We start from the raw sequence: 23346 nt of genomic DNA, 5'->3' as shown, positions 1-23346 counted from the left end.
GTGTAAGCCTACCTGTACATGTGTTCTTTTAAGTTCCAGGATCAAATCCAAAGCCTTTTTATCATATGCATATGGGGTTTTACGTGCATGAGTGTCACTATATGCACCATTTGTGGACCACACAGGCCAGAAGAAGGTATCAGATTCCCTGGAACTGCACTTCCACGTGGTTGTGAGTCACCATGCGGGTGCTGGGAATCAACCCCGGATCCTCCAGAAGAGCAGCCAGTGCTCTTAACCACTGAGCCATCTCTCCAGCCCCCAGCTTTCCATCTTTAAACAGAAACTTGAGTTTAGTAACTTTTAACTCCACTTCATTCCTCCCTTTCTTCCTCTTCCTCCTTCTCCATTGAAATGAAGTTGACTGCAGAGCACAGGCTGGCAGCAGCCTCCAGATGTTGGTGTTTTAGACACAGTGTCACACCAGGTTGAAGGGCCTTTTGTAAGAAAATTGAAGCTATGGAGCCAAACAGTAAACAGTGAGACTCTGCCAAAAGGGAACCATGAGGCTCTCTGGTTTGGAGCGGCTACTTGGGGGACTGTCATTGAGCCTGGCTCTTCTTCTTTCCTTTACATTGTCTGTTTACATTAGAGGCAAGCATCTGCCGTGGAATGATCTTGGGAGCAATTGCTAAGAAATGGCTTGTAAATGTTTATTTTTAAGAGTAAAAAGTTAGCCATGCTCTGGCAGTGCACGCCTCTAACCCCAGCACTCGGGAAGCAGAGGCAGGCAGATCTCTGAATTTGAGGCCAGCTTGGTCTACAGAGCGAGTTTCAGGACAGCCAGGGCTACACAGAAAAATCCTGTATTGTAAAACCAGAAAACAAAACAAAAATAACAACAACAACCAAAAAAAGAAAAACCCACAAGAGTGAAAAGTTACAAATAGTAAATCCCTTCCACTCAGGACCTCAGTCCAAGGCTGCTATCCCAACATATTCTCACACACACAAGAGCACGTGGGGTAGAAACCAGGCTCTTTGTCTTACAACACTGGTAATATTTTATTGACAACATGGTTTACCTTCCTTGTCATGCATTCCTGAAAGTATGGTCAATTGGACAATGGTGCTCCCCAAAAAGTCACACCCTAATCCTCCAAACCTGTAAACCTTCCATGGTAACAAGGGCTTTGCCGATGTGACCAAGTGAGGAACGGCCCAAAGGAAGGCTGACCGGGGACTGTTCTGGTCTGTGTAGGTGGGTCCAGGTAACCAGGGTGTTCAGACATGACACCACAGTGACAGCAGAACCTAACGGAAGATGTCGCGCTGCCGAGTGTCACCTGACATTCAAGGGCAGGTTACCCTGAGCAACTGGAAAAGCCCAAGCAGCAGATGCTTCAGTAAAGCCTCAGAAGAGGCCTACCCTGTCAGGATCTTGACTTGAGTAAACTAAAGAAATTAAACTTCAGGGAACCCATGTAATAAAAGTGAGTGTGGGAGATTGACCTCAGAACAGAGAGATAAAAGGGTTGTGACTTTCAACACACTGATGTCAGTCATCTATCACTGTGGTCTTAGGACATAAACACACCTGTAAATGGCTGCATGCTATAGGCAGAGACTCCACTGCTGCTCTCTCTGCTGCCCTCTCAATGTTCATCAGGACAGGTGAATGACAGGTGAATGTCAAACCCAAGCAACTGTGTCAAACTTCCTCCTGTGGCCTCTACACAGAGCTCCTTTCTTGTCTAAAGAAGCGTTTGTCTTAGCCAGGCAGTGCGGGCCTCCAAGGCCATCCTGGTCTACAATGTGAGTTCGAGAACAGCCAGAGAAAGTTTCACAAAGAAACCCTATCTGAACAGGGAATCAGAAGTTCCTCAACCCCTATCCTTCCTGGGCTCTCTGTAGGGCCTCGACTCCCTGCATACTGCCTCTTTCTTCCTATCCCACCCAGCTTGCATCCAGAACCCTCCCCCCTTCTGCCCCACTGCCCTCTTTGGGCACATAACATCACCCAGCTCAGCCTGTCTGAGCGTTGGGTCCGAATTCACAAGGCAACCAGGCGGGCAGGAGTTCCTTTGTTTCAAAAGGCTGCCTGCACCAAGCAAGGTAGGCACTTTATTTACGAGCTAGCCAACCAGCACGGAGACCTGATCTTGGTGACAGGAGAGCCAGCATTGGGGTGAGTTTCTGACCCTGTGGCAGCAGCCCAGGACAGGGAACTCAGAAGTTCCTCAACCCCCTATCCTTCTTGGGCTCTCTGTAGGGCCTCTGCTCCCTGCATACTGCCTCTTTCTTCCTATCCCACCCAGCTTGCATCCAGAACCCTCCCCCCTTTTGCCCCACTGCCCTCTTTGGGCACATAACATCACCCAGCTCAGCCTGTCTGGGCGTTGGGTCCGAATCCTCAGGGCAACCAGGCGGGCAGGAGTTCCTTTGTTTCAAAAACCTGCCTGCACCAAGCAAGGTAGGCACTTTGTTTACGAGCTACCCAACCAGCACGGAGACCTGATCTCAGTGCCAGGAGAGCCAGCATTGGGGAGAGCTGATGGAGGAAGGTCATTGGCTAATAAAGGAACTGCCTTGGCCCATTTTATTGGTTAGAGGATAGGTGGGAGGAGTAAACAGAACAGAACGCTGGGAGGAAGAGGAAGTGAGCTCAGTCTCGACAGCTCTTCTCTCTGGAGCAGACGCTTGAGAGAGACACCATGCCCCGCTCCCGGGATGAAGCTCCGACCCAGGATGGACATAGGCTAGAATCTTCCCGGTAAGCGCACCTTGGGGTGCTACACACAGATGATTAGAAATGGGCTAAATTAATAAGTGAGAATTAGCCTAGAAGAGAATGGGCCAAGCAGTGTTTAAATGAATACAGTTTGTGTGTTGTTATTTCGGGGCATAAGCTAGCCGAGCAGGCAGCCGGGGTGCTGGGGACGCAGCCCTGCCACCCTTATTACTACAGAGAGCCATCAATGGGCATGGAGATCTGATCTTGGCACCAGGAGAGCCATCACTGGGGAGAGCCATCACTGGGAAGGTACATGAGTAGGCAAGGAGACCTGATCCTGTAAAAGAAGATCCATAGGGGAGCATTCAGAGGAAGAGATGGGCAGGCGCCAATGCAAGAATTCATCCAACAATCTGAAAAGCAACATGAAACCACCAGAAACCAGCGACCTTACAACAGGAGGACATGAACACCTTAGACAAGAAGAAGTAGAAAAGATTGACTTTATGAAAGTGATTGACGCCCTTAAACAGCATGTAAAGAACGCCCTTATAGAAATGGATGAGAAATATAAGAGAAGGTTTGAAGAATTGAATAAATCAGTGAATGATACCCTAGAAAACGAAGGAAAAACAATCAAACAGATAATGGAAACAGTTCAAGATTGAAAACTGAAATGGAGGTAAAGAAGAAAACACAAACAGAGGGCCGGCTGGACATGGAAAATTTAAGTAAACAAACAGAGACTACAGAAACAAGCATAACCAACAGAATACAAGAGATAGAAGAAAGAATCTCAGATTCTGAAGATATCATAGAGAAAATAAACACACTGATCAAAGAAAACAGCAAGTCCAACAAACTCTCATCACAAAACATTCAGGAAATATGGGACACAATAAAAAGACCAAACCTAAGAATAATAGGAGTAGAAGAAGGAGAAGAAGTACAGCTCAACAGTCCAGAAAATATATTTAATAAAATCATAGAAGAAAACATTCCCAACCTAAAGAAAGATATACCTATGAAGTTTCAAGAAGCATACAGAACACCGAATAGGCTGGATCAAAAAAAAAAATCCCCTCGCCATATAAGAATCAAAACACAAAGCATACAGAATAAAGAAAGATTATTAAGAGCTGCAAAGGAAAAAGGCCAAGTTACTTATAAAGGTAAACCTATCAGACTTACACCTGACTTCTCCATGGAAACCATGAAAGCCAGAAGGTCCTGGATAGATGTACTGCAGGACCTAAGAGACCATGGATGCAAGCCCAGACTACTATACCCAGCCAAGCTTTCGTTCACTATAAATGAAGAAAATAAAATTTTCCAGGATAAAAACAAATTTAAACAATACGCACCCACAAATCCAGCCTTACAGAAAGTAATAGAAGGAAAATCACTAACCAAGGAGTCCAACAATGACCACAATAACTCAGACATGTAGAGACTCTTCACCAACACAACTCAAAGAAGGGAAACACACAAACTCTAAGACTAAAAAAGTGACTGAACCACTGGTCATTAATATCACTTAATGTCAATGGACTCAATTCACCTATAAAAAGGTACAGGCTAAGAGATTGGCTAGGAAAACAGGATCCAACATTCTGCTTTTTACAAGAAACACACCTCAACCACAAAGACAGACACCTACTCAGAGTAAAGGGCTGGGAAAAGGCTTATCAAGCAAATGGACCTAAGAAACAAGCAGGTGTGGCCATACTAATCTCTAACAAAGTTGACTTCAAACTTAAATCAATCATAAGAGATGGAGAGGGGCATTTTATACTCATAACAGGAACAGTTCATCAGGATGAAGTCTCAATCCTGAATATCTATGCCCCTAATATAAACGCACCCACGTACATAAAAGAAACATTGCTAAAACTCAAGGCAGACATCAAACCGCACACACTAATAGTAGGAGACTTCACTCCTCTCTCACCAATGAACAGGTCAATCAGACAGAAGCCTAACAGAGAAATAAGAGAATTAATGGAGGTAATGAAGCAAATGGACTTAACAGACATCTATAGAACATTCCACGCAAATAGGAAAGAATATACCTTCTTCTCTGCAGCTCATGGAACCTTCTCGAAAATTGACCACATACTCAGTAATAAAGCAAACATCCATAGTTACAAAAAAATATTAGTAACCACCTGTGTCTTATCAGATTACCATGGATTAAAGTTAGAATTCAACAACAATGCTACCCCCAGAAAGCCTACAAATTCATGGAAACTGAACAGTCAACTACTGAACCATACCACCTGGATTAAGTAAGAAATAAAGAAAGAAATTAAAGTCTTCCTGGAATTCAATGAAAATAAAGAAACAACATACTCAAACTTATGGGACACTATGAAAGCAGTCCTAAGAGGAAAGTTCATAGCACTAAATGCCCACTTGAAGAAAAGAGAGAAAGCACACATTGGAGACTTAATAGCCCACCTGAAAGCTCTAGAAAAAATAGAAGCAGACTCACCTAGGAGGAGTAGAAGACTGGAAGTAATCAAACTGAGGGCTGAAATCAATAAAATAAAAACACGGAAAACAATCCAAAGAATCAATGAAACAAAAAGCTGGTTCCTGAAGAAAATCAACAAGATTGATAAACCCCTATCAAAACTAATCAAATGGCAGAGAGAGAATTTGCAAATTAATAAGATCAGAAATGAAAAGGGGGACATAACCACAGACACAGAGGAAATTCAGAGAATCATTAGATCTTAATACAAAAGCCTGTATGCCACAAAACTGGAAAATGTAAAAGAAATGGACACTTTTTTGTTTTTATTTATTTATTTATTAAAGATTTCTGCCTCCTGCCCGCCACTGCCTCCCATTTCCCTCCCCCTCCACCGATCAAGTCCCCATCCCTCATCAGCTCAAAGAGCAATCAGGGTTCCCTGACCTGTGGGAAGTCCAAGGACCACCCACCTCCATCCAGGTCTAGTAAAGTGAGCATCCAAACTGCCTAGGCTCCCACAAAGCCAGTACGTGCAGTAGGATCAAAAACCCACTGCCATTGTTCTTGAGTTCTCAGTAGTCCTCATTGTCTGCTATGTTCAGAGAGTCCGGTTTTATCCCATGCTTTTTCAGACCCAGGCCAGCTGGCCTTAGTGGGTTCCCGATAGAACATCCCCATTGTTTCAGTGTGTGGGTGCACCCCTCACAGTCCTGAGTTCCTTGCTCGTGCTCTCTCTCTCTTTCTGCTCCTCATTTGGACCTTGAGATTTCAGTCCGGTGTTCCAATGTGGGTCTCTGTCTCTGTCTCCTTTCATCGCCTGATGAAGGTTAATATTCAGGAGGATGCCTATATGTTTGTCTTTGGATTCACCTTCTTATTTAGCTTCTCTAGGATCGCAAATAATAGGCTCAATGTCATTTATTTATGACTAGAAACCAAATATGAGTGAGTACATCCCATGTTCCTCTTTTTGGGTCTGGCTTACCTCACTCAGGATAGTGTTTTCTATTTCCATCCATTTGCATGCAAAATTCAAGAAGTCCTTGTTTTTTACTGCTGAGTAATACTCTAATATGTATATATTCCATACTTTCTTCATCCATTCTTCCATTGAAGGCCATCTAGGTTGTTTCCAGGTTCTGGCTATTACAAACAATGCTGCTATGAACATAGTTGAGCATATACTTTTGTTGTATGATAAAGCATCTCTTGGATATATTCCCAAGAGTGGTATTGCTGGGTCCAGGGGTAGGTTGATCCCGAATTTCCTGAGAAACCGCCACACTGCTTTCCAAAGTGGTTGCACAAGTTTGCATTCCCACCAGCAATGGGTGATTGTACCCCTTTTTCCACAACCTCTCCAGCAAAGGCTATCATTGGTGTTTTTGATTTTAGCCATTCTAACAGGTGTAAGATGGTATCTTAAAGTTGTCTTGATTTGCATTTCCCTGATCACTAAGGAAGTTGAGCATGACCTTAAGTGTCTTTTGGCCATTTGAAGTTCTTCTGTTGAGAATTCTCTGTTCAGCTCAGTGCCCCATTTTATAATTGGGTTGATTAGCCTTTTACGATCTAATTTCTTGAGTTCTTTATATATTTTGGAGATCAGACCTTTGTCAGTTGCGGGGTTGGTGAAGATCTTCTCCCAGTCAGTGGGTTGCCTTTTTGTCTTAGTGACAGTGTCCTTTGCTTTACAGAAGCTTCTCAGTCTCAGGAGGTCCCATTTATTCAATGAGGCCCTTAATGTCTGTACTGCTGGGGTTATACGTAGGAAGTGGTCTCCTGTGCCCATGACACTTTTTTAGATAAATACCATATACCAAAGTTAAACCAGGACCAGGTGAACAATCTAAATAGACCTGTTAGAAGCGGTTATCAAAAACCTCCCTACCAAAAAACCCAGGACCAGATGGTTTCAATGCGGAATTCTACCAGAACTTCCAAGAAGAACTAATACCTATACTCCTTAATGTATTTCACCATATACAAACAGAAGAGTCATTGCCAAATTCCTTTTATGAAGCTACAGTTACTCTGATACCAAAACCACACAAAGACTCAACCAAGAGAAAGAGAATTATAGGCCAATCTCACTCATGAACATGGAGCAAAAATCCTCAACAAAATACTGACAAACCGAATCCAAGAACACATTAGAAAAATTATCCATTATGATCAAGTAGGCTTCATCCCAGAGATGCAGGGCTGGTTCAACATACGAAAATCTATCAATGTAATCCACCATATAAATAAACTGAAAGAAAAAAACCATATGATCGTTGCATTAGATGCTGAAAAAGCATTTGACAAAATTCAACATCCCTTTATGATAAAAGTCTTGGAGAGATTAGGGATACAAGGTTCATACCTAAATATAATTAAAGCTATTTACAGCAAGCCGACAGCTAACATCAAATTAAACGGAGAGAAACTCAAAGCCATCCCACTAAAATCAGGAACACGACAAGACTTTTCACTCTCTCCATACCTCTTCAATATAGTGCTTGAAGTTCTAGCAATAGCAATAAGACAGCATAAGGAGATCAAGGGGATTTGAATCAGAAAGGAACAAGTTAAACTTTCGTTATTTGCAGATGATATGATAGTGTACATAAGCGACCCCAAAAGCTCCACCAAAGAACTCCTACAGCTGATAAACACCTTTAGTAATGTGGCAGGATACAAGATCAACTGCAAAAAAATCAGTCGCCTTCTTATACACAAATGATATGGAAGCAGAGAGGGAAATCAGAGAATCATCACTTTTCACGATAGCATAAAATATCTTGGGGTAACTCTAACCAAGGTAGTGAAAGATCTATTTGACAAGAACTTTAAGGCATTGAAGAAAGAAATTGAAGAGGATACCAGAAAATGGAAGGATCTCCCTTGCTCTTGGATTGGGAGGATCAACATAGTAAAAATGGCAATTCTACCAAAGGCTATTTATAGATTCAATGCCATCCCCATCAAGGTCCCATCAAAATTCTTCACAGATGTTGAGAGGACAATAATCAACTTTATATGGAAAAACAAAAACCCAGGATAGCCAAAACAATCTTATACAATAAAGGAACTGGTGGCGTAAGTCACAAACAATGCCACACCAGTTTGGAATTATGATTAATAGGGTGGTATTTATTTAAAGGGGAAAAAACTTACAGATCACTGTCCCAGATAACAACCCTCTGCGCAACCAGGTAAGGAGTCTAGTCGCTGGTGGAGCAGGAAGTGAAGAGAGAGAGGAGAGGGAAGTGGCTGCTTTTATAAAGGGAGAGAGACCTCGCGCCCAATGGGCTGGTATCTCAGCGGCTATAGGCTGGAGGAGCGAGAGGACCTCCTGCAACAAGGAACTTCTGGAGGCATTACAATCCCTGACTTCAAACTCTATTACAGAGCTACAGTAATGAAAATAGCGAGGTACTGGCATAAAAACAGAGAAGTTGACCAATGGAATCGAATAGAAGACCCGGTTTTTAGCCCACAAACCTATGAACACCTGATTTTGATAAAGGAGCTAAAAGTATACAATGGAAGAAAGAAAGCATCTTCAACAAATGGTGCTGGCACAACTGGATGTCAACCTGTAGAAGAATGAAAATAGACCCATATCTATCACCATGCACAAAACTCAAGTCCAAATGGATCAAAGACCTCAATATCAATCTGAACACACTGAATGTGATAGAAGAGAAAGTGGGAAGTACCCTACAACAGATGGGCACAGGAGATCGCGTCCTATGTATGACCCCAGCAGCACAGACATTAAGGGCCTCATTGAATAAATGGGACCTACTGAAACTGAGAAGCTTCTGTAAAGCAAAGGACACTGTCACTAAGACAAAAAGGCAACCTACTGACTGGGAGAAGATCTTCACCAACCCCACAAAAGACAAAGGTCTGATCTCCAAAATATATAAAGAACTCAAGAAACTAGACTTTAAAATCCTAATTAACCCACTTAAAAAATGGGGCACTGAACTGAATAGAGAATTCTTAACAGAAGAACTTCAAATGGTCAAAAGATACTTAAGGTCATGCTCAACCTCCTTAGCGATCAGGGAAATGCAAATCAAAACAACTTTGAGATATCATCTTACACCTGTCAGAATGGCTAAAATCAAAAACACAATGATAGCCTATGCTGGAGAGGTTGTGGAGAAAGGGGTACACTCATCCATTGCTGGTGGGAATGCAAACTTGTACAACCACTTTGGAAATCAGTGTGGCAGTTTCTCAGGATATTTGGGATCAACCTACCCCTGGACCCAGCAATACCACTCTTGGGAATATACCCAAGAGAGGCCCTATCATATGACAAAAGCATTTGTTCAACTATGTTCATAGTAGCATTATTTGTAATAGCCAGAACCTGGAAACAACCTAGATGTCCTTCAATGGAAGAATGGATGAAGAAAGTATGGAATATATACACATTAGAGTACTACTCAGCAGTAAAAAACAAGGACTTCTCGAATTTTGCATGCAAATGGATGGAAATAGACAACACTATCCTGAGTGAGGTAAGCCAGACCCAAAAAGAGGAACATGGGATGTACTCACTCATTATTGGTTTATAGCCATAAATAATGGTCACTGAGTCTATAATTTGTGATCCTAAATAAGCTAAATACGAAGGTGAACCCAAAGAAAAACAAATAGTTATTATCCCTGCTATGGGAAATAGACAAAATTGCTGGGCAAAAAATTGGGATCTTGGGGGTGGGGTGGGATGGGGGTAAGGGGAGAAGGGGAGAGAAAAGTGAGAAGGGGAGGATGGGGAGAACTTGGGGAAACGGGATGATTGGGGATAAAACAAGGTTGGATAGAGGAGCAGGGAATCACATATCTTAATTAAGGGAACCACCTTAGGGTTGGTAAGAGACTTGAACCTAGAGTGGCTCCCAGGTGCCCAGGGCAATGTCCCCAGTTAGTTCCTTGGGCAGCTGAGGATAGAGAACCTGAAATGACCCTATCCTATAGCCATACTGATGAATATCTTGCATATCACCATAGAACCTTTATCTAGCGATGGATGGAAATAGAGACAGAGACCCACACTGGAGCATCGGACTAAGCTCCCAAGGTCCTAATGAGGAGCAGAAGGAGAGAGAACATGAGCAAGGAAGTCCGGACCGTGAGGGGTGCACCCACCCACTGAGACAGTGGGGCTGATCTATTGGGAGCTCACCAAGGCCAGCTGGACTGTGACTGAAAAAGCATGGGATAAAACCGGACTCTCTGAACATGGCAGACAATGCAGGCTGATGAGAAGCCAAGGACAATGGCATGGGGTTTTGTTCCTACTTCATGTTCTGGCTTTGTGGGAGCCTAGCCAGTTTGGATGTTCACCTTCCTAGACCTGGATGGAGGGGGGAGGACCTTGGACTTTCCACAGGGCAGGGAACCCTGACTGCTCTTCGGACTGGAGAGGGAGGGGGAGAGGAGTGGGGGGAGGGGGAAAGGGGCAGGAGGAGGGGGAGGGAAATGGGAGGCTGGGAGGAGGCAGAAATTTTATTTTCAATACAAAAAAAAAAAAAAAGAAACCCCATCTGGAAAACAAAACAAAACAAAAAATAAGGAAGCATTCACCTCTAGAACCAATAAATAAATTAATGAACAACATTTAAAAATAAGTGTCAGACCAGCCTGGTCTACAAGAGCTAGTTCCAGGACAGGCTCCAAAGCTCCAGAGACCCTGTCTGGAAAAACCAAAAAAAAAAAAAAAGAGGCCCAAGGAACCGCAGAACCCGCAATCCTTGCCTTTCCATCTTTTCAGAAAGCATCCTTCTTGGGGTGCCCTTTGCCAGGGTGAAGCCTGGAGGGGTGGTGTGATCTCCCTGACAAAGGACCTGATGTCTTAAATGTAGAGAGCTTCATTTGAGTGCATACTCACAAAGGGCTTCGTATATGGAAAAACAATTTTAAAATAAAGAGGTTTGTTTTGGGGGTTTTGTTTGTTTGTTTGTTTTTTTAAATCTTGACTCTTTTGGCCTAGATTCTGGAGTGGACGGCAAAGCAAATATCAGCTGGAAGTTGTGGTTTTGCTGCAGGGAGCTGGAAGTCGGATTCCCTTCCAAATAGAAACTAAGGCTCAGGGGAGAGTGAGTGACTTTCACAGGGAGGGTCATGCGCTCATTTAACACTGCAGCGTGTGCCTCTGCATATGCTAGCCCTTACTCACACAGTATATATGTTTGTGTTTGTGTGTGTGTGTGTGTGCTCACTGATGTGCATAATATTTAATTCCCGAGCCATCTGAAAGGCTTACACTAGTCTCTAGTCTATCCACGGGCACATTAGTACCAAGTGTCTTTGTAAGCTTTGTGCTACCGAAATAAACACCTGAGATAAATCAATGTGCACAAAGGAAATTGAGTGTGAGGGTCCTTATCTGCAATCCCACCCCAGGGAGGCTGGGGTCAAAGGATTTGGAAAGTGGGAAGCCAGCTGGGCTGTGTAAGAAAGCCCTTTCCTCCCAAAAGGAAAAAAACCAAAAGAAAAGGGAGGTTTATTTTGCCTCGTGTTTTGGAGATTCCAGCCTGTGGTTTTTTTGCAGGCCTGTGACAAGGTCATATATGACGCCAGAACGTGCACCACAGAGGAAGCAGCTCACTAAATGACAGCCAAGAGACAAGTGGAGAGAGGAGAGTGTGGAGGTCAAGGTCCCAATGTCTCCTTTGAAGGTGTGCCTCAGTGATCTAACTTCCGTCGACAGAGCTCCACCTCCCACAGTACAAGCTGTCCCCAGACTTTTAGCTGATGACCGTTTAGGGTCCACTTGTCGAGACCATAGGCTAAGGTAAATCGGCCTGCTAAGAGATTAACCTAAAGCGATGCGAACAATTTAAACAAGGCCCCATGGGAGGCTGACCAACCCCTGAGTACACAGGCCTCTGCGCCAGCCATTCTATGGGTGGAGATGTCTGGGAAACAGGAATTCTAAGGAGCCACAGGGTTGGCCGGGAAGCAGGAGAGGAAGCTGCACAAACCCGCCTGGAGAGCAGTGGGGCTCACCAGAGTCACTAGGCCATTAAGGAGCAGGCACTAGAGTGCTTTTGTGGTTTCATTGTACCCCTCCCCCACCAGTACCCCACCCCTACCATCCTCCTCTGCCACCCACCTCCAAAACCTGTCTAAAATAAAAATCAGTTTAACAAGAAAATGAACCAAAACCATACAATATTTTCTTTTATAAAGAAAGTTGACTCAGAACTAAGGACACAGCTCAGTGAGTATAACTGAGCTTGCCGTGCAAGCATGAGCACCTGACTTCAAATCCCCAGAGCCCCTGAAAACCAGGTGTAGTGCTGTGCACATGTCTAATCCACAGAGAGATGGGGGTGAGGGGTGGAGAGTCCCAGAGAGATGGGGGGGTGAGGGGTGGAGATTCCCAGAGAGATGGGAGGGGGGTGGAGAGTCCCAGAGAGATGGGAAGGGGGTGGAGATTCCCAGAGAGATGGGAGGGGCGTGGAGAGTCCCAGAGAGATGGGAGGGGGGGTGAAGAGTCCCAGAAACCAACTCATAAGCCAGTAGCCTGGTGTCCTTGGAAGATGAACAGCAAAAAGAATTCTGCCTCAAACATGGTGGAAGGAGAAAACTGACATCCAAGGTTGTCCTCTGACATCCGCCCCCCACACACACACGTACACACATGTACACATACACATGGGCAAGCACGCACACACATGCACACACAAATACACGATAAACAAGAAAATGAAGGACTGTTCTAAGAAAGAAGGTCTAGCACGTGGCTACCTGCCAAGGTGGTTCCTCCTGGTTGGGTTCTGAAAAGGGAGTGCCAAGAACGGGACTGTCCCCCAAGGGAAAGTGTCGGACAGGCTCCATAAACCACTTCCAGCAATTTAAAAACAAGAAAGATGAGCCTCCACGTCCTGAAAGTCCTACCACCTGGTGACAAAGCCTTTGTCATTTTGCATGGAAGAGATTTTGGAGCAATTTTTAGTGGCCTGTTTATGCCACATTCCTGCCTTATCATCCAGTCTCAATGCATTCCTTTCCTACTGGCAAGGTCTCAGTATTTACACCATTTAGCAATGGCGGCAATGCCGTCGGGGTTGCTGATTTTAGAATTATCACTAACAATCCCGTACGTGCACCACTGGGGTTATATGAATACCACTCTGTGCCGAATTAAATAACATCAGAGTCAGCCGAGAAAGACTCGGTCACAAACCACTGTTCTTTAAAGACAATATTCCAGCTTTTTGGTCATGCTTGGTGCACCTTTCCTGGCACCAATAGCCTCTGGGGTATTTTATTTTTATATAGGGTGCATAGGTGTTCAGATTTCTGCGAATATGCTAGTCTTGGAATGATTGTCCTTTGTTGGAACACTATGGACCAAACAGTGGTTTGCCTATGAGAAGCGGCAGCTGGTGTGTTTTCCCACTGCCGTTTTTCGTCTATCTTTGGGCTGTATTGTGTCAGGAGGTTTGGGTTCAGACACTGCTGTTGGAACTGCTGACTTGAACGTCTTTCAGCATCACTCAGTGCATTTTGGCTTTGGGATTTAGATGTGTGTCCAACATTTTAGGTGAAGTGTCCTTCTTAGCACTGATGATCACAAAATTAAAATATTGATCAACTTCAGAAAGCTTTTGAAATTATTCTATGTCCTCCAATACACTATCCAGTGTCCCCAACCCTCAGACAAGACACAATTCAGATAAAAACAAACAAATACATCTCACAAGTCATGTGCTTTCTTTAATAAATGGCAAAATTGTATGTGCACCAAAAGACTGTTTTAGAAGTTTCTTTAGGACTTACTATGAGTAACTGTTTTATTCAGATACCTATCTACACAAATCAATGTAGAAAATTCTAGCAAGAAAAACTTCATTCTAGTGGGAAAAGCTTATGAAACCCTGATCAAGTGGACTTTCCCTGTCCCTTAGGCAAACTTCATCTACTGTGTGTTCCCTTCCACCCACTGCAGCTTCTCTGGTTCCTGTTTCTTCCCTAGCAGATGAACACGGGGCTCTGAGGCTAGCCTTTAACTCCTTGGTGACTTCTATTTATCTGTTGTGTTGTTGTTTGTTTTGGTTTGGTTTGGTTGTTGGTTTTTTTGTGTAGCTTTATTTTTTATATATATAGAATGGAACTACATTTTCCTTCCAAGATTTGTCTTTGACCACATTAAATATATTTTTTTTATTTTTTTATTTTTAGTTTTTTTTTTTTCAAGACAAGGTTTCTCTGTGTAGCCCTGGTTGTCCTCGAACTCATTCTGTAGACCAGGCTGGCCTTGAACTCACAAAGATCCACCTAGCCCTGCCTCCTGAGTGCTGGGATTAAAAGAATGCACCAGCAGTGCCCAGCTAAACATATTTTTCAATGCAATTGGTAAATTTCTTTTTTAAAAAACCAATTATATTTTAATTACCAGGAGCATTTCTTATTCTGATTGTTTTTCAGTGGTAACAACTTTATTTCAAAGATCTCTACCATTTGATTTGTTCTGGGAACTCTAAAAAGAATTTTCTGTGTTTCCTCCCTGTGTTTGGCTTGCTTGCTTGCTTGTTTTGAGATAGGGTCTTACTTTGTAGCTCAAGCTGGCATCAAATGTCCAATACTTCTGCCTCAGCCCTCATGGTATTGCAGACATGGACAATCTGGCTAAAACAAACTGTAACTGTATTTACTTTCTTCAGCTCCAGTTCTTCTGTTTGTTCACATTAATCCTGTTCTTTCAAGACACTGGCATCCTCTGATACCCAGCGCTGTACCAGATTTGCCGAAGGGGCAAATCTGAGCTGTGCAGGTAACCCACCTCGTCTTCCTCACACGGAGGCTCCGCACAAACCCGGGCCGAGTGGGCATATTGACAGCTAGGGTTCGCTCCTCTACAGGGCTGCCAATCCAGACCTCCCCTGGAGTGCCTCAGGCACAGAAAACACTGGCAGGGACCATACCTGGGCAAGCTGCCTTCTCCCAGCCTCTGCTGAACAGGCCCTGGGTGGCGTTGAGCTTTCGTCTTCAGGCCCAGCATCCATGCTGCCTCCGCCTTTCCCCCACCCAAGGCAGGGTTTCTCTGTGTAGCCCTGGCTGTCTTGGAACTCAGCTGTTTTTTAATTGTTATTGTTTGAAATGTGATCTAGCTATGGCAGCCCAGGCTGGCCTCAGTTCACTCTCCGTGCAGCCCAGGCTGGCCCTGAACTTTCTGAGGCACGAGCTTCAGCCTTCCAGCTGTCAGGACCCCGCTGCTGCCTTACACACGGTCTATGCTGTCTTGTTTCCTACTCTTGGGTGCCAGCAGACATCATTTGACTTTGTTCCACTTGCCCCAACAGACCCATGTTAACAATGAAATCATATAGTACAGGGAGGACGTCCCCAATCCTGAGTCCTCAAGTATACATCGGTGAGTGCTCAGACCCTGACTGCCCTTTGTATTAATGATTCCAATCTTTTTTTTTTTTTGACTTTTCAAAACAGGGTTTCTTTGTGTAGCTTTGGCACCTGTCCTGGAACTTGCTTTGTAGCCCAGGCTGGCCTCGTACTCACAGAGATCTGCCTGCCTCTGCCTCCCGAGTGCTGGGATTAAAGGTGTGCGCCACCACCGCCTGGATGAGTATCTCCAGCCTTAAACCAAGAATCTGCCTCTTGTGTAAACCTGCTGCTTTCTATCCATCACACTGGTCCACACTGGTGACTCCCACGTTGCCATTCAGCCTTTCTACGATTTTACAATCTAGATTTATGGAGAAACAGACAATGGACAGTCAATGACTCCAGTCACGTCAGAGGGACTTCAGGAAGGTTCAAGGTTGATCGGTCAGCCCTGTAAACACCCTGAGCAAGAGGACACTGGGCAGAGTTTAATCTGTAGAACTCATCCTCGGGGAACGTCTTCACCTTTTCCTCTTCCTATTCTATCAAATTACAATTTCAGGAAATCGTCTGAACGCACACACACATACACATACATTATCTGTTAATTACATATTTGATAATTGTCTAATATGCATATATGATCAATTCGTTATTTAATAGTCACTTGGTTTAAATACATACATGGACATGGTGAGGAGCCACAATTTAATTTAAATGGGGAAAGCCTACCTTTAAAAGGAGAAGTGAAACCTGTTTCAGAGCCTATGAGAGGCTCAGCCAGTAAAGCCCTTGCCACCAAGCCTCTTGTTCTACATGGTAGAAAGGGAGAACTAGCTCCCAAAAGTTGTCCTCTGACTTCCACAGACAGATCATTCCACAAGTGTACATACAAATTAATGAATTAATTAATTAATGCATTTTTTTAAAAACTACATTTTTATCATTGGAGAGAATTTGAGACATCATTATTATGCAAACATCCACATATTTTGTGGAAGCTTTCTTCTCTAGGAGCTGAATTGTCTCCGACTAGCTAATTCCATCTGAGTATCCTTGAATCTTGGTATCAACCAGACATATTAACAGAGTAGGTGATATTTATAATCACTGGAGAATGAAACTCACTATTTTTTAAAACACCATGGACCACACTAAACTAAGCACACCAAAATAATTTTAAGCATGCCATTTTTTAAAATGTTTCAGACTGTAGGAATCTTTGAAAGTTCATGATAAAGAAGTATTGATAGATAAACATTTCAAAGAAATGTCTAAATAAAATATTTGCCTCATCATAAATAATGGCTTATCCAGATGCTTGAAAGCAAGGATGAAGGGAAGGCTCAGTATGAGCACTTCCAGAGGACCAAAGTTTGGTGTCCAGGCAACTTAGAAACATCTGTAACTCCAGTTCCAGAGAATCTGACATCCTCAGGCATACTCCTCACACCCACAGATACACACACACACACACACACACAATGAGAACACAGAAGTATAAATAAAACAGGTGAGCACACATGTAAGCAAACAATTCCAGGGTAAATGACTGAAAACCACACCCTGTTTGTGGACTAACAACATACCTCATATCACCATGACACTTGCTGTCAGGCCTGAAGACTTGAGTCCCATCCCCAGAACCCAAACAATGTAAGAGAGAATTGACAACACACATGTTAAATAAGAAAATTTTTTTAAAAATCTCAATTCTCTTTTACTTCATGTTTGGATTATTTGCTCTATCATTCTAAACATTTTTTTTAAAGATAGAGTAAGTTTAGCTTCTAATGTCATTGCAGCAGCCTTCATGTCAGTCAGTTCTACAGACAGTCAGCTGTAGAACAAGTGCGGCAGGGGAAGTTTTGAGGAGTAGGCAGCCCACTTTCCTTAAGCCTCCTGGCTAATCCTTCTCTCTGCACTGAGGGTGCGCTGGACTGGTCCCCTTGTCCATCTTGGATGTGTATACCTGCCAGCACACAGTGCACACACACAACCCTTGTCTTCAGAACCAGCAAAGGGATGAATAAGGCTTCTGGCCAGATTCAGCGGTCCTCTGCAATCATCGAGCGTGACATAACTGGAAGGAAAACATCTGGCCCAAGGTCACTGCTGGGCTCTGTAGCTGGGAGCATCCTTTGATCTCCTTTCGAAGTCTCTATTGAGCCTAACAGATCAATTAGTTAATAGACCATTCCCACTAGTGGTCCCTCTAGCAGACAGCGGAGGGTAGAAAGTTCTAGTTTGCCGCCTTCCCTTCCCCATCTACTTGAGGCAGATCCTTCTGTCCCCCTGGAAATAACAGAGTCTTTAAACCACTTCAGTCGCTCCTGGGGTACAGGAGCCCCCACTTTTAGGTTCCACTCACGTATGTGCTGGAGCCTCGAGTGTGTGTAAGCACAGCACTCATGGCTACAATTTCATTCCCTGGGTAGTTAAGGTTATGGAAAGTTTGGAAACCATTATTAAAACATCTTCATTGGGTTGGGTTGATTCCCCTGAGGAACTGGAAAGATCATTTTAGTATCTTATATAAAAAAAAAATCAGAGAAGTGTCTTGCACTTTTCGCTAGGTTCCTGCTAAGCTGGCTGGTTTTCCTGGTATTAGTAAGGATTGGTTCTAGGTGTTTAAACAAACATGTTGAAGATTGGTCAGCTCCAAACACTGCTACTTTAAAAAGGTAATAATTATGCATCAGGGAACAAAACTGGATTATTTGGGGATTGGAATATAGAATTTCCATTAGTTTTTATGATTTTAATGAGGTTAAGATAGTGTCTTTAAGGAGCTGGAGAGATGTCTCAGGAGTTAAGAGAACCAGCTGCTCTTGCAGAGGACACAGGATTCAATTCCCATTACCCACATGGCAACACACGACTGTCTGTAACTGTAGTCCCAGGTTCCAACACCCTCACAAAGGCATACATGAGTGCAAACACCAATGCAAATAAAATAAAAATAATTAGGCATGGAGGCAGAGAGGCGTGGCATCCACACGGGCGGGCGTGGAGGCAGAGAGGCACAGCGTCCAGACGGGCGGGCCTGGAGGCGGAGAGGCTCGGCAATCAGGAATAGGCTTTGGGGGACCAGCGCAGCGGCAGACGCAAGCGGCAGGGACCTGCTGCAGACGCAAGTGGCGGGGACGGGCATGCAATAACGAGAGCAGATGGCCCCACTACAATTAAATCAAAGAGGTAGGCCTTTTGTTGGTGAGGTCACTGGCAAACGGGGAGCCTGGTCCTGTCCTGAAGACCCTTCGGAGGGGTGAGAGGGTTCTTGGCCAGCTGCAGAAACCAAGAAACAGAGCGAGGGCATTTTGTAAGCAGAGCCCTTGGCCAGCAGGGAAACCTGATCCGGTTTTAAAAGACCCATTAGATAGGATCAATAGGAGGAGATGGGCAGGCGCCAAGGCAAGAATTCACCCAATAATCTAAACAACAACATGAAAATACCAGAACCCAATGATCTTACAACAGAAGTATTTGAACACCCTAACACAGAAGAAGTGGAAAAAATTGACTTTATGAAAGCAATAGAGTCCCTTAAACAACATGTAAAAACACTGTTATAAAATTGGATGAGAAGTATAACAAAAAGTTTGAAGAAATGAGTAAATACGTACATGATACACTGGGAAACCAAGAAAAAACGATCAAACCGGTAATGGAAACAGTTCAAGAATTGAAAACTGAAATGAAGGCAAGGAAGAAAATACAAACTGAGGACCAGGTGGATATGGAAAATCTAGGTCAACGAGCAGAGTCTACAGAAACAAGCATAATCAATAGAATACAAGAGATAGAAGAAAGAATCTCAGATTCTGAGGACACCATAGAGAAAATAAACGCACAGATCAAAGAAAACAGCAAAGCCAACAAATTCTCAACACAAAGCATTCAGGAAATATGGGACACAATAAAAAGACCAAACCTAAGAATAATAGGAATAGAAGAAGGAGAAGCTCAAAGGCCCAGAAAATATTTTTAACAAAATTATGGAAGAAAACTTTCCCAACATAAAGAAAGATATTCATTTAAATATCCAAGAAGCATGCAGAACACCAAACAGTCTGGATCAAAGAAAAACATCTCCTCGCCATATAATAATCAAAACACGAAATATGCAGGTTAACAAAAGAATATTAAGAGCTGCAAAGGAAAAAGGGCAAGTAACTTATAAAGGTAAACCGATCAAACTTACACCTGACTTCTCTATGGAAACCATGAAAGCCAGAAGGTCCTGGATAGATGAACTGCAGAAGCTAAGAGACCATGGATGCAAACCCAAACTACTAGACCCAGCCAAGCTATCGTTCACTATCAATGGAGAAAACAAGACATTCCAGGATAAAAACAAATTTAAACAATATGTAGCCACAAATCCAGCCCTACAGAAAGTAATAGAAGGAAAATCGCAACCCAAGGAATCCAACATTGCCAACACTGCCTACAATAACTCAGGCATCTAGCGACCCTTCACCAGCACATCTCAAAGAAGGGAGACACACAAACTCTACTACCAAAAACAGTAAGAATAACCGGAGTAAACAACCACTGGTCATTAATATCACTTAATATTAATGGGCTCAATTCACCTATAAAAGGCACAGGCTAAGAGATTGGATACGAAAACAGGATCCAACATTCTGCTGTTTGCAAGAAACACATCTCAACCACAAAGACAGGCATCTACTCAGAGTAAAGGGTTGGGAAAAGGTCTTTCAAGCAAATGGTCCTAAGAAAAAAGCAGGTGTGGACATACTAATTTCTAACAAAACTGACTTCAAACTAAAATCAATCAGAAGAGATCGAGATGGACACTTTCTATTCATAACAGGAACAATTCATCAGGATGACGTCTCAATCCTGAATATCTATGCCCCTAATATAAAAGCACCCACTTATGTAAAAGAAATATTACTAGAACTCAAGGCAGACATCAAACCACACACACTAGTAGTAGGAGACTTCAACACACCTCTCTCTCCAAGGGACAGGTCAATCAGACAGAAACCTAAGAGAGAATTAAGAGAATTATTGGAGGTAATGAAGCAAATGGAATTAACAGACATCTATAGAATATTCCACCCAAATAGGAAAGAATATACCTTGTTCTCTGCAGCTCATGGAACCTTCTTGAAAATTGACCACATGCTTGGAAACAAAGGAAACCTCCACAGATACAAAAAAATACCAGTGTCCACCTGTGTCGGATCTGATCACCATGGATTAAAGTTAGAAGGCAACAACAATGCTACCCACAAAAAGCCGACAAACTCATGGAAACTGAACAGTCAAATACTGAACCACACCTGGGTCAAGGAAGAAATTAAGAAAGAAATTAAAGTCTTTCTTGAATTTAATGAAAATAAAGAGACAACATACTCAAACCTATGGGACACGATGAAAGCAGTGCTAAGAGGAAAGTTTATAGCACTAAGTGCCCACTTACAGAAAACGGAGAATGCATGCATTGGGGACTTAACAACACACCTGAAAGCTCTAGAAAAAAAAAAAAAGAAGCAGACACGCCCAGGAGAAGTAGAAGACTGGAAATAATAAAACTGAGGGCAGAAATAAACAAAATAGAAACACAGAAAACAATCCAAAGAATCAATGAAACAAAAAGTTGGTTCTTGGAGAAAATCAACAAGATTGACAAACCCCTATCCAAACTAATTAAACGACAGAGAGAGAACACGCAAATAAATAAGATCAGAAATGAAAAGGGGGATATAACCACAGACACAGAGGAAATTCAAAGACTCATTAGATCTTACTACAAAAGCCTGTATGCCACAAAACTGGAAAATACAAAAGAAATGGACATTTTTTTTTAAAATAAGTGCTATATACCAAAGCTAAGCCAAGACCAGGTGAATAATCTAAATAGACTTGTTACTCGCGAAGAATTAAAAACGGTGATCAAAAATCTCCCTTTGAAAAACAGCCCAGGACCAGATGGTTTCAATGCAGAATTCTACCAGAACTTCCAAGAAGAACTAATACCTATACTCCTTAATGTATTTCACAATATACAAACAGAAGAGTCATTGCCAAATTCCTTTTATGAAGCTACTGTTACCCTGATACCAAAACCACACAAAGACCCAACCAAGAAAGAGAATTACAGGCCTATCTCACTCATGAATATCAACGCAAAAATTCTCAATAAAATACTGGCAAACCGAATCCAAGAACACATCAGAAAAATTATCCATTATGATCAAGTAGGCTTCATCCCAGAGATGCAGGGCTGGTTCAACATACGAAAATCTATCAATGTAATCCACCATATAAATAAACTGAAAGAAGAAAACCATATGATCATTTCATTAGATGCTGAAAAAGCATTCGACAAAATTCAACACCCCTTTATGATAAAGGTCTTGGAGAGATTAGAGATACAATTGTCATACCTAAATATAATAAAAGCTATTTACAGCAAGCCGACAGCTAACATTAAATTAAACGGAGAAAAACTCAAAGCCATCCCACTAAAATCAGGAACACGACAAGGATGTCCACTATCTCCATACCTCTTCAATATAGTGCTTGAAGTTCTAGCAATAGCAATAAGACAACATAAGGAGATCAAGGGGATTCGTATTGGAAAGGAACAAGTTAAGCTTTCATTATTTGCAGATGATATGATAGTATACATAAGCAACCCCAAAAACTCTAACAAAGAACTCCTACAGCTGATAAACACCTTTAGTAATGTGGCAGGATACAAGATCAACTCCAAAAAAATCAGTAGCCTTCCTATACACTAAGGATAAGGAAGCAGAGAGGGAAATCAGAGAAGCATCACCTTTCACGATAGCCACAAATAGCATAAAATATCTTGGGGTAACTCTGACCAAGGAACTGAAAGATCTATTTGACAAGAACGATAAGTCTTTGAAGAAAGAAATTGAAGAGGACACCAGAAAAGGGAAGGACCTCCTTTGCTCTTGGATTGGGAGGATCAACATAGTAAAAATGGCAATTCTACCAAAAGCAATCTATAGATTCAATGCAATCCCCATCAAAATCCCATCAAAATTCTTCACAGATCTGGAGAAGACAATAATCAACTTTATATGGAAAAACAAAAAAACCAGGATAGCCAAAACAATCTTATACAATAAAGGATCGTTTGGAGGCATTACCATCCCTGACTGCAAACTCTATTACAGAGCTACAGTATTGAAAACAGCTTGGTATTGGCATAAAAACAGAGAAGTCGACCAATGGAATAGAATAGAAGACCCTGACTTTAACCCACAAACCTATGAACACCTGATTTTGATAAAGGAGCTAAAAGTATACAATGGAAAAAAGAGAGCATCTTCAACAAATGGTGCTGGCAACACTGGATGTCAATCTGTAGAAGAATAAAAATAGATCCATATCTATCACCATGCACAAAACTCAAGTTCAAATGGATTAAAGACCTCAATATCAGTCCGAACACACTGAACCTGAGAGAAGAGAAAGTGGGAAGTATTCTACAACACATGGGCACAGGAGACCACTTCCTACGTATAACCCCAGCAGCACAGACATTAAGGGCCTCATTGAATAAATGGGACCTCCTGAGACTGAGAAGCTTCTGTAAAGCAAAGACGCTGTCACTAAGACAAAAAGGCAACCCACTGACTGGGAGAAGATCTTCACCAACCCCGCAACTGACAAAGGTCTGATCTCCAAAATATATAAAGAACTCAAGAAACTAGACCGTAAAAGGCTAATCAACCCAATTATAAAATGGGGCACTGAGCTGAACAGAGAATTCTCAACAGAAGAACTTCAAATGGCCAAAAGACACTTAAGGTCATGCTCAACT

This window comes from Microtus oregoni, unplaced genomic scaffold, assembly GCF_018167655.1.
Source record: "Microtus oregoni isolate MIOR12 unplaced genomic scaffold, Mior012 000070F_ref0000104, whole genome shotgun sequence".
In the NCBI taxonomy this organism is placed as follows: domain Eukaryota; kingdom Metazoa; phylum Chordata; class Mammalia; order Rodentia; family Cricetidae; genus Microtus; species Microtus oregoni.
This window is presented reverse-complemented; position numbering follows the sequence as displayed.